This window comes from Motacilla alba, chromosome 12 (assembly GCF_015832195.1).
Source record: "Motacilla alba alba isolate MOTALB_02 chromosome 12, Motacilla_alba_V1.0_pri, whole genome shotgun sequence".
Taxonomy (NCBI): Eukaryota; Metazoa; Chordata; class Aves; order Passeriformes; family Motacillidae; genus Motacilla; species Motacilla alba.
The window spans coordinates 15,715,762-15,726,396 of record NC_052027.1 but is presented as its reverse complement, the minus strand read 5'-3'; positions in this window follow the sequence as shown (position 1 = coordinate 15,726,396).

Genomic DNA, 10,635 nt, shown 5'->3' with positions numbered 1-10,635 from the left:
TGGGGAAAGGTAAAACACCTCTGGGTTTTCCTTTGTCAGACTTGCTGGTTGGATGTGGTAAGTGAGCCTCTGCAGAGCTCTGTGTGCTCACTGGCAAGGTTTTGTGAATCATGGATAATGTGTTTGGTATCATTTCTCTCCGAAGTTCTGTGCCATCCCACCGAACTGAGAAAGTGGCAAGGAACATAACCAAGAGGGCAGATATTTTATATATCTGTGGCCCACTTAATAAGACAAGTAATCAAAGCTGTGTCAAGAAGAAAAAAACCCAACAGAGGCAGCAGTCCTTAAAGACACATCAGGTGTATGAGTAATCTAATCCAGCTGTAAACAAGAATCATGTTTTGTTCTTTGTGATACACTTTTGCTCCAAAAAGGGAACAACGTAACAGAGCTTGGGAGAAGACTGCAAGGTTTAGCTCTTAACATTCTCAAATGCCGGAATATTCCAGACTTAAATCCTTGTGCCCCCCCTAGGGAGAGAGGAGTAGGAGATTTCTGAAGGGATCTGGCTGTGAATCAGAGAAACTGAGGCACAGTCATGCGCTGTCTGTGAGAAAGTGCCTTGTCATCTCATAGGAGTATCTTCAACTGTTTTTTTTTTGTTTGTTTGTTTTGATTGCTGTTTCATTCATACATTGGCAAGCCGTTCATAACCAGCTCCTGTATGTAGGTGTGTCCCTTTTTTCTGTAAAATGTTAGCCTGGCCAGTCTCATTGCAAAACTCACACGAGCCCTGCCCTGGGCTGGCTCGAGGAAGATGTTGGTCAGCTTCCTGAAGGTTGTGTTTGCCAGCCCTGACAGCACAGAGTGAGGAGGGAGCAAATTGGGCTTGCACAAAAAATGTTAATTGTGGTTTCTTTTTTGTTCTGGATGTTTGACTTGGCAGTGCTGTTTTCCTAATGGAAGGGGTTTTTGGGAGTAATTTAATAAAACGAGTGCCATAAAGTGCACTCATGTGCCTTCTCTTGTCTGTGTAATGATTTTTAGCAGTCTCTCAGTGAGGGTGAGGAGATGTTATGGGATGAGGAAAGGGAAGCGTGCTAAGCACAGTACATGTGCAAGGAACAGAGTGTCCCTCTGGGGAGAGCCCTTTAGTCTGAGAGTTACTTCCCTCTCTGAATGCATTTCTGTCACTGCAGATAAAACTTTTAAGCATGTCTCTGCTCAAGTGCCTCTCTAGGCAACCAGGAGAACGTGTTGGGAAGAATCAGAGTATGCCCATGAAGCTTTGCTGGTCAAGTAGGGTTTACTGATGCATTGAAAATACAGGAAATAGTGTGTGACAATATTTAACTCTCCCTAATGGTCCTCCCATTTGAGGTTGACTGTGTATTAAGCTGTGGAAACGGTGGGTTTTTTCTGTGGTTCTTTCAGAATTGTACTGGTCAGTTCTAGTATATTTTTCTTCCCCCTCAGATGACTTTATTACACAGCAGCTTCACACATGTTCATCTGGGAGCTCTCCAGAAGCACAGGGTGAGGACTGGGGGAGTGCTGGATCATCACTCAAATCCTGCTCAGCACTGTCAGGTTGGAGGAGGGCTGAGTTGATCCTCCCCTGATCAACAGGGGTGTCAGGACTCACGGCCTGAGTCTTGGCTGTGCCAAGGGGGCACCTTGCCTCAGATGCCTAAGGAAAAGTTGGGAGAGCTGTGGAAAACATCTTTAATAAAGCTGGGTAGGATAAAACAACTCGGATTTTTTTCTTGAGACAGCGGCTCCAGGATTCAGGATGAAAACTACCTACAAGGATACATTCCTGACTGTAAATACAGAGTTGGAAGGTGGCAGCTCGTGAGCCTAGGAGGTCCATTTCAGGGAGCTGCAGAGATTTTCTGCTAAACCACCTGGTAGAGATGCTCTAAGTGCTGTGTGTGTGCTAAACTTCACAGCTCTCTGAGTTTCTGTGGTTTTTGCATCCAAACCAATACATGAGTTAGCTTTTTGGAGTTGAATATATCACAGAACCATGGAATAGTTTGGGTTGGGAGGGACCTCTAAAGATCACCTAGTCCAGAGCCATGAGCAGGGGCATCATATCCTGCTTGTGGATTCAATTTGCAGTTGGCCAAAGCTGCCTGAATGAAACAGCTCAGAGAAAGAATTGCAAAATTGTGGAGTGCAGGTGAACCAAGTCTTTTGGTGTGAAAGGTACAACTGAAGTAGAAAAGCAGAATAAAATCAGAAACTGAAAACAAACACATATGTTCAGGTTTGGTAACTGGGCATGCAAGGTACACAGTGTTCTGCTGGGTCTGACTGCTCACCAGGTGAGGTGAAAAGGGAAGGATTTCTCCCCATCCAGAGGAAAATGTAGTGTTGTAGGTCACCTGAAAGATATTCTGGTGTGGGAGCAGGAAGCTTTCATGGCTGAAGATGCATTGATGAGGGCTGAAAAGGCATTTGCAATCTGTCAGGGGAGCAGTACATCTAAGGCAACGTTAAGGTTGCTGCAGGATGGGCCTTGAGGTGAGCTGCAACCAATTTGACTTAATCTGTAACAGTTAGGAAAAGGAAAATTAGTCTCTGCAGGGCAAGAAAAGGTGGACTTGAAAGCTGAGGTTGAATTATTAAAGGAACAGGAACAGAATGGAAGTGGAAGAACAGAATAAAAGTAGTGCAGAGTGGTGCGTGCTGCAGAAAGCCTGTGTTCAGCATCTGTGATGAAGTGCATGTGATGAAGGACATACAAAAGGCTAGCCAATAAAACCTCCACTGTGCAGTTACTTGGCAGTGGAAAAAAGCTTAAGCAGCTTCAGGGCTGTAGTTAGAGGCAGAATTGTGGATTGGATAATTCAGCTTCCTTGAGGAGTCTCCTGGTCTTTGAAAAGAGCATTGCAGGAAGAGCAAGGCGTGGTTGGATTTGCTGGTGCAGAATTTAGCCCAGAGACCTCAGCCCAGGGGACTGAAGGGGAGGTTGTTGGTTCAGTCCAGATCACTTTGGTGTTGATATACCAAAATACGTGGAAGAGACGTTTCCTATCTCTCCCCAAGTTTCCTTGTACCAAGGCTTACACCAGTTCTCTTCAGCTAATCCGTGTGGGACAAATGGGAGAAATTGCAGGTGGATGCAGACAGAGGGAAAACTGCCACTGCCACGAGCAGCTGTCACACCGTGTGAGTGGGAGCACTGATCTCTGCTGGGGAGCGTGGACACAGGGAGTACAGGGCAGTGAGGCTGGGCTGCAGACTGTGCTTTCCCTGCCACCACACCTGCCACCCCTGCAGGAGCTCAGAGTGCACACACAGGAGCCCCCCAGAGACCACAGTGGATTTTGAGTTTAATGAATTTGGAACTAAAATGAAAAATTAGAAGAGTTTTGCACTGACAATGTTTGGATTTCAACTAGACGTGCATGACTTAATATTCACTATTTAAATAGTAGAAAATTTAATGTATTAAGTATGGACTCAGTCTTGAATGAGCAAAGGTAAATGGTAAATATTGATTATTTGCAGATCTGCTTTCTTTGACCATAGTGAAGTGTGTATGATATACAGTAATTTGGGTAAATGAAGAAGCAATTTAAAGAAAGGGACTGTCCTTTCTGCTTGAGGAGGGGAAATTTCAGCCTTTGAAAAGTGATGGAAGATTCTAGGAAATTACTGTTTTCCAGGAAAGGTGTGTGCTGAGGGAGTGGTGAAGTGCAAACACCATTTGGGGACACGTGGCCCAGACCCCAAGGATTATACAGGACTACATTTGTGTGAAAAGGTACCACCAGCTGCAAGTGTAGAAAGAGCTTGTGGTGCTTTGGATCAGGAATAAATAATAGGATTAAGAATAGACCCAAATGCAAAGACCAGTATTGGAAGAAGTGCTTTAATTGATTCAGATAAAACCTTGAAAGAGTGAATTAAAGACATAGTAAGACAATATCCACTGTTAAATTCTTGTGGTTTATTTTACAGGATGATGCTACCAGCATGATTGGCTTGGGGAGAAGTAGCTCAGTGTAGTGATGAGGATGATGCTGATTTCAAGCAAGTGTGTAGCTACAGAGGGATTCCAGACGAGATGAATAAAACAGAAGGGAAGAGGTTTGAAACAGAAAAACATTAAATACTGACAGTACTTCAGTAAGGAGTTTGGAGAATTGTGGAATTTAATGTATACATGAAAGAAAAATTTCTAATGAAATAGTGCAATCCATGTGGGGTAGGGATAAAATGAAAGGAAGACTGTACAGCTGAGTGTTAGAGGAGGCTTGTGTCTGTGCTAATCAAAGCTCCCTTCCTCTCTCCCTCCCTTCCTCCTTCCCCTCAAGTGTGTATCTGTCAGATTTTCGATGTTAACCATGACTTCTGTGGATAAGCACAATTACTATTTTTAAGACTGACTGTAAAAGGAATACCTCTCATTAGAATAAAGGAAAAAAATGGTAGAGGCATCTGTAGTGTAGTCACAATATCAGATATCTTAACCATGAGAAGCATTTTTTCTGTACAAGCTACCAAAGTTCAGAGCAAAGACTTCTGTGATCAGTGTGTGCCAAGGAAACAGGATAATTATTGGTAGTTACTGTTTTTTCCTGGCTGTATTAGAACACTACTGTAACAATTATTTGTACCAAATATAAAGTTATCTGCTTCTTGAAGGGGAAAAGTGGAACGAGTGCGTAACGAGCAAATGGAGAACAGACATAAGCAGATCATAGCATTATTTGAGCTTTATTGGCTGGAATATTGGCAAAAAAAAAGGAGCAAGAACTTTGTGCCTGGATTAAATTAATGCCTGAGAAAGGTGGGAGGTTTGCTCAGTGAATAGCTTCATCAAATTAAAAAATAATGCAAGTAATGATACTGTAATTTTTCTTCAATGATAACCAAGTATTTCTCTGTCATTAGAAATGACAAGCAACAGTGATGACATATGAATTTACAAAGAATGCCACTGCCACAGAATATTAGCTGAAGACATCCCTTGATTACAAAAAAAAGCTCTGTGAAGGAAGAAAGTTAAATGAGCCTTACAGTCTAAAACAGAAAAAAAAGCATAAATGTAAGTGAAAGCTGCTCATGCAGAACTTGAGCAAGTCATTACATTCCTCCTGCAGTTCCTCTAATCTTTGGCACTGCAATTAATAACAGTTTTGATTACATATCTCACTTATCAATAAATCACCTGGCCGCTAACAAGAATAATTGTATCAACATATCAAAACCTTGATTGATTTCTGTGCCATTTGTTGCATTTGTGCTGATGTTGTTTGGGTTATGACAGCCTGCACTGCCTGCCAGATGCATTCACCCTGGTAAATACGTGTGTGTGTGTGTCAAACAAATCTGTGCCTGTGTTAGAAGATCACAGACCAAAGAAAACATGTCTGTTACTGCATAGCAAGCATTAAACATCACTGGAATCCAGTTTGTACTGATGTATTCATAAATATTTATTAAAGTAGCAGTTCCTGGGGACCATTTCTTATGGAATGCCAGAAGTAGCTTGCAAATTCACCTTTGAAATAATTTGTAAAACTGCATGTTTGGGGTTTGTTTCCTTAATGTTTATGTTGTGGCAGGGTGCACGGGATCTTGGTGACTGTGACAACTTGTACAAAGGCAGGATGAGATAAAGGGCTTGTGACTGACTTTGGCCAAGGGGATGGTGCCCTGCTGCTCCTGATGGGCAGAAGGTACACTGCTTGTATGTCAAATGTGCTGCTTCCCGGGTGTGCATGTGGAGTGACTTAACTTTTCCTTCTTTTTTGGAGGAGTGCTTGAGAAATTGTATGGAGTTCATCTGCTGAACTGTATTGATTTTGTCAAATCAAGACTGATTTTTATAAAGTGCTTCAGGTTTCTTAATTTCTACATGAGGGAAATATTTTGTTGTATGTCCTCCCCCTCTCCTTCCCTGGCTGGCTCCAGAATGGTGCACTCTGGTTCTTTGATGCCCTGACTGCCAACCTTTGCCAACAGCACTATCTTGGCAAAAAAAAAACCCAACAAAAATAATTGCCCCCTATGTAGCTGTGTGTCCTTGCTCCCCTGTTTGGTGCCATCACTGTTTTCCTTCTTGTTCCTTTGCTGTAGCAGCCATGGGACCCCAAGGGATCCCAAGGAGATACTTTCTGTGTGTTTAATTGTGAAAGGTTTTCATGCATGTTCCAGCTGATCCTTCAGCTCAGTCCTGTGTTATTTGAGCAAAGTCCATGGGCAGCACTCAATAAAAGGTTTAGACATCATTGGTTACTTCACCACCCAATTCTGGGTTTAAATCTTTGTGCTCAAGGTAAGAATGTGTTTGCCTGATCACGGCAAATAAAGAGCACATCTCAGTTCTTTTAAAAAATACCTTCTTATTTGGGGCAAGAATTTAAGTTCTTAAGTTTTAGAAATCATCTGTTGCTAAAGTAAAGCCTGGAAAAAAAAGGATCAAACCCATTTGCTTAGCAAATATAATTTTCCAATAGTAAATTGATTCTGTCACCTGAATTGAGATATACTACCTGGAACTAGTTCCCTGATTACTTTTAACAGTTTATGAAAGGTTGTGACTGGTTATTTGGATTTTTCTTCCCCTGCAGCTGTGAATTAGATGAAAAAATACTGCAGCTGAACATAACATTGTTTTGTCACTAGGAAATTCACTGCTGGCATTGAATTCAGCCTGGAAAAGTAAAGAGGTCATGACACAACATCTGTTTTGTGGAGAGCATAGTTATTACCACCAGTAATACTGCAAACACTGGAGTGGAAAAAATAACTCCAGAGCAAAGATGCTGCTAAGTTGCCTTTTTGGCCATTGTTTTATGGGCCGTGTTAGCTGGATTTCCCCTCACGTGTGTGTTTGGAAGGTAAGTTTGAACAAAATGCTCCTGCTGCTCAAACATAAGGTGGAGCTGTTTCTTTGTGATAGAATTTCCACCTCATCTCCTCCATGTCTTCCTTTTTTCACCCTCCTTGCCACATTTTCAGTGTTGCCAGTGATTTTACAGGCAGTGTGCTGGAGGCATGTGACTGAGGTTTTTTAAACTCCTGTAACGATTTTCATTTGCTCTTAGGTTTCATTTTTAGCTAACGCAATCCATATGAGATGTTAGGGGATCTCACCCTGCACTAAGCTGTGGTTAATCCTCCTCACCCTATTGCTAATCTGAACTGACTTGGATTCCCATCCCAGCCTTGGGCTGGCTGTAACTGGGGTAGCTTCTTTCTTAACTCTTCCTTGGGATGATGGCCTTCGTGTGTCAGGGACAAAAATAATTTAAGTAATAATTTTTTGTCCACTTCATGTTGCCATTTCTCTATTTTTACTAATCATTTCAACTTGTAGTTTCTAATGAACATTTTCTGAGGGCAGAATGTGCTGTGACATCCTTGGAAGCAACTTCCAGAGGTAAGAGTTGATGTTTGACAATGGCTGCGTTGGCACCTGTGGCTCTCTGAGCTACTGACCCTACTGAAAATATCCCAGTGTTGTATTTCCCTGCTTTGGAGGAATGATTGGGAGCATGGGTGCAGTCAGAGAGGGACAGTCAGAGACTGCAGCTCCCAGGAATGAGCACCTCTCCCCTGTGCCTGTAAAACCTCTCTTGTGCCTGGTTTCTGCTTTACCTTTGAAGTTGCTTTCTCCAGGTCCTGACTTGCAGAGATTCAGACTCTTACCCTTCTTGCTAAAAGCCAGCTCCTCAATCCTTCCATTACCTGGCTCGTGTGAAAGTCTCAGTGGTGGATTTCAAAGCTTCTCTGAACTGGATGTGCCTGTGATTTAACTGGGAGACAGCCAGCAGCTTCAAATGTGGAATTCACTTTCTGTGTGCAGCAGATAGTGTTACACAGCTCTGAGAAAAACCCATCACACACACACAAAACAAACTGAGGCGACCCCTTGGGATAATGAAGGTTTCTTTATCCCCAGGTTTTGCAAACACTCTGGGTATTGAGTAATCATCTTCTAACTGCTCTTAGAAGTAGCCCCCGCTAAGTTCACCTGCAGCCAGTGGGACAAAACCCTTTTTATGAGGTCATTCTTCTCTCATTCACTTCTGTAATGGAAAGGTTGACTCACCAGCCCCAGCCCTGGAGAGGTAGATAGGATATCTACACTGTCATTTCACTCTTCAGCCCTGTTATGCCACATATTAGTCAGAGTTCATTTATTTCATTAGTTTACTTTGTAAAGCAATTACATAACTGTTACCACAATAGGACTAGAATGGTGTTTTACATTTACTAAAATAACTTGGCAATTAATTTCAAATGATCTCTGTGCAGCAATCTCCTACATATAATAGAATTATTCAAATGTCTATGAACATTTTACATGCAGTATTAGAGTGAGTTAGATCAATCAAAAATTAATTGCATCCAAGGCATCAGTATAGCCTTCTGGGATCAGCTGAATGCCAGTATGTCACAATAAAGTCATAATAATTGATGTAGCATTGAATTGTGCCTTTGCTTCTCCCTTATAATGGCAATTTTATTAGCTGAGCAGGCTAGGTGGAAAAATGAAAAGAAAAGAGAAATGAAAGTAAGTTAAATACCAGCTAGTGGCCATTAACTTTGATTTAATTCTGTGCTTATGTGGTTTATCATCCTGACACTTTCTGTATGCTCAAAAAAGCTTGTTTTGCACAATTGCACTTCCCCTGTGCTTCCTATTTATATATATGTAGAGAAGAATGGAGTATATGGCTGAGCATTCAATTCAAGCTGTCAACACAAAATATTTCTTCTGAACTTTGATTTGATGACTTGGGCAGTTAACATGAAAAGTATCACTTCTGGTAAGTGTTTGGTTTTTCCTGGGCTTCTTTCTTTCTCAAGGTGTGACTCTTGGATGATTTATGTAGTAGAAGTAGAGTGCAGATATCAAAATATTTAATAATTCCTCTTCTCACTAGTTATTTCTTCTGTTTATTTATTTTTTAAATTAATAAACCAAGACTATTACTGTATCAAAACTACTGAAGGGTTGTTGAACTGAATTAATACTTTGGCTTCTTTGTCTATGGATATTGGGGAACAAAGAAATTCCTTAGCTTCAAATTCAACAACAAACTTCTTACTGTTTTCAGAGAATCTGTGAACTAGACAAGAGTTTGTTTTCTTTATTTGAAAAGCCACATTGACATCCAGCAGGTATAGAAAGAGAATGAGTGAGAAGACAAGCAGGGGTGGTGAGGGGCAAAATTGCAAGAAAACCAGACTGTTGCCTTGGGTTAGGGGGACATGGGTGGTAGCTGTTGTTTTGTCTTGTTTTATTGCCCAGGGACCTGAAAACATGTGATAAAAATAGTTAAACACACTCAACTTGGTAGAGCTGTAGCTGGGTATTCAGGTGGGAAAAACATTCAAACATGAGATGGAAATCCAGATCTACAAAATGCTGAGCTGTCAGGCTTCATGAGCAATGCAAGACAGGGGTGCAAGAGTCTGGGAGACACATTGGTGCCTGAGAGCTGGCAAAGGCAGCAAAGCACATTAATGTAGAACCAGAGGAAGTCTCGTGAGTCCACATAAAGTGACTTTTTCCCTGTGAGTTTGCCTGCGTTAGCAATGCTGTTGTATCTTGTTCTCTTTGCTTCATCTACCCAGTCTTATTTTCTTACTTCATCTTACTGCTACATTTTTAAAAGCAAGAGCAGAATCAAACCTGCAAAGCTGTGCTGCTTGTGAACAGGCAGGAAAACTGAGCGCTCCCTCTGAGTGAGCCCCAAAGTGGCTGGATTCAGCTTGTTAATGGTGGAAAGTTGAAAACAAATGTGAAATTCTTTGGACTTTCTTCTCAAGAACTGTTCAGATCCTGACAGATCTATTTAAAAGCACCTGAATTTCAGCAGAGAAACTGTTATCCACTCATTCCTGGAGGGCAAAGCCAAGGCAGTAAGTGGAGAGGTGGTGTGACTCCAAGTGATTGAACTGTTGCAGCATGACTCTGCAGATAAAGCAACTAGAACTTGACCTCTGATCAGGGCATTTCACCACTACAGAGCTGACAAAATTACATTATCAGAGAAGTAAGTAAGACATGGAAAAGGGGCTGAGGAAGAAAAAAAAAAAAGAAAAAAGAGAGCTTTCAAAGTTTAAAAACCTGCATCCCTTTCAGGGCTGGACCTTTTCAGCCTGCATGTAAACAGGAGTTTGATTTCTGAAAAAAGCCAAGCTAAAGCCAGTGTAGCTGGCCCTGCTACCAGCTCAGCTGTCAGAGGGCTGGATTCATCCTGGTTTTCAGCACCTGATGTGCTTGAGCTGGCCTGAGACCTGTGCCCCTGCAACCAAGCTGCTACTTGGCCTGATTTTGCACCCTGGCTCTGCATTGCCCACCTTGGTGGGGTGTGGTCAGACTGCAGGGTGCTTGGATTTGCTCTGCAGTTGGTGACACAGTGATAGATGGGTGTACAGACAGATGTTTGCTAAATTTGTGCAAGAATGGGAAGGAATTGTGACTGTTTGTGGGAATCTGAAAGGCAGGAAAAATGAGGGAGAGGTGAGCTAGGTCAGCAATGTATGGTTTGCATATGGTAAAAACACGACAGTTGGCAGGAATTTTTCCTAAATGATAACTTTCTAATTTGCTCCTCATTTAAATTTATCTGGAACATGTATCTGTGGAAGTGACAGCAAAGCCCTCATGTTTGAGAGGCAGTAAAATTAGCCAACATAAAGATGCAGAACATTCTG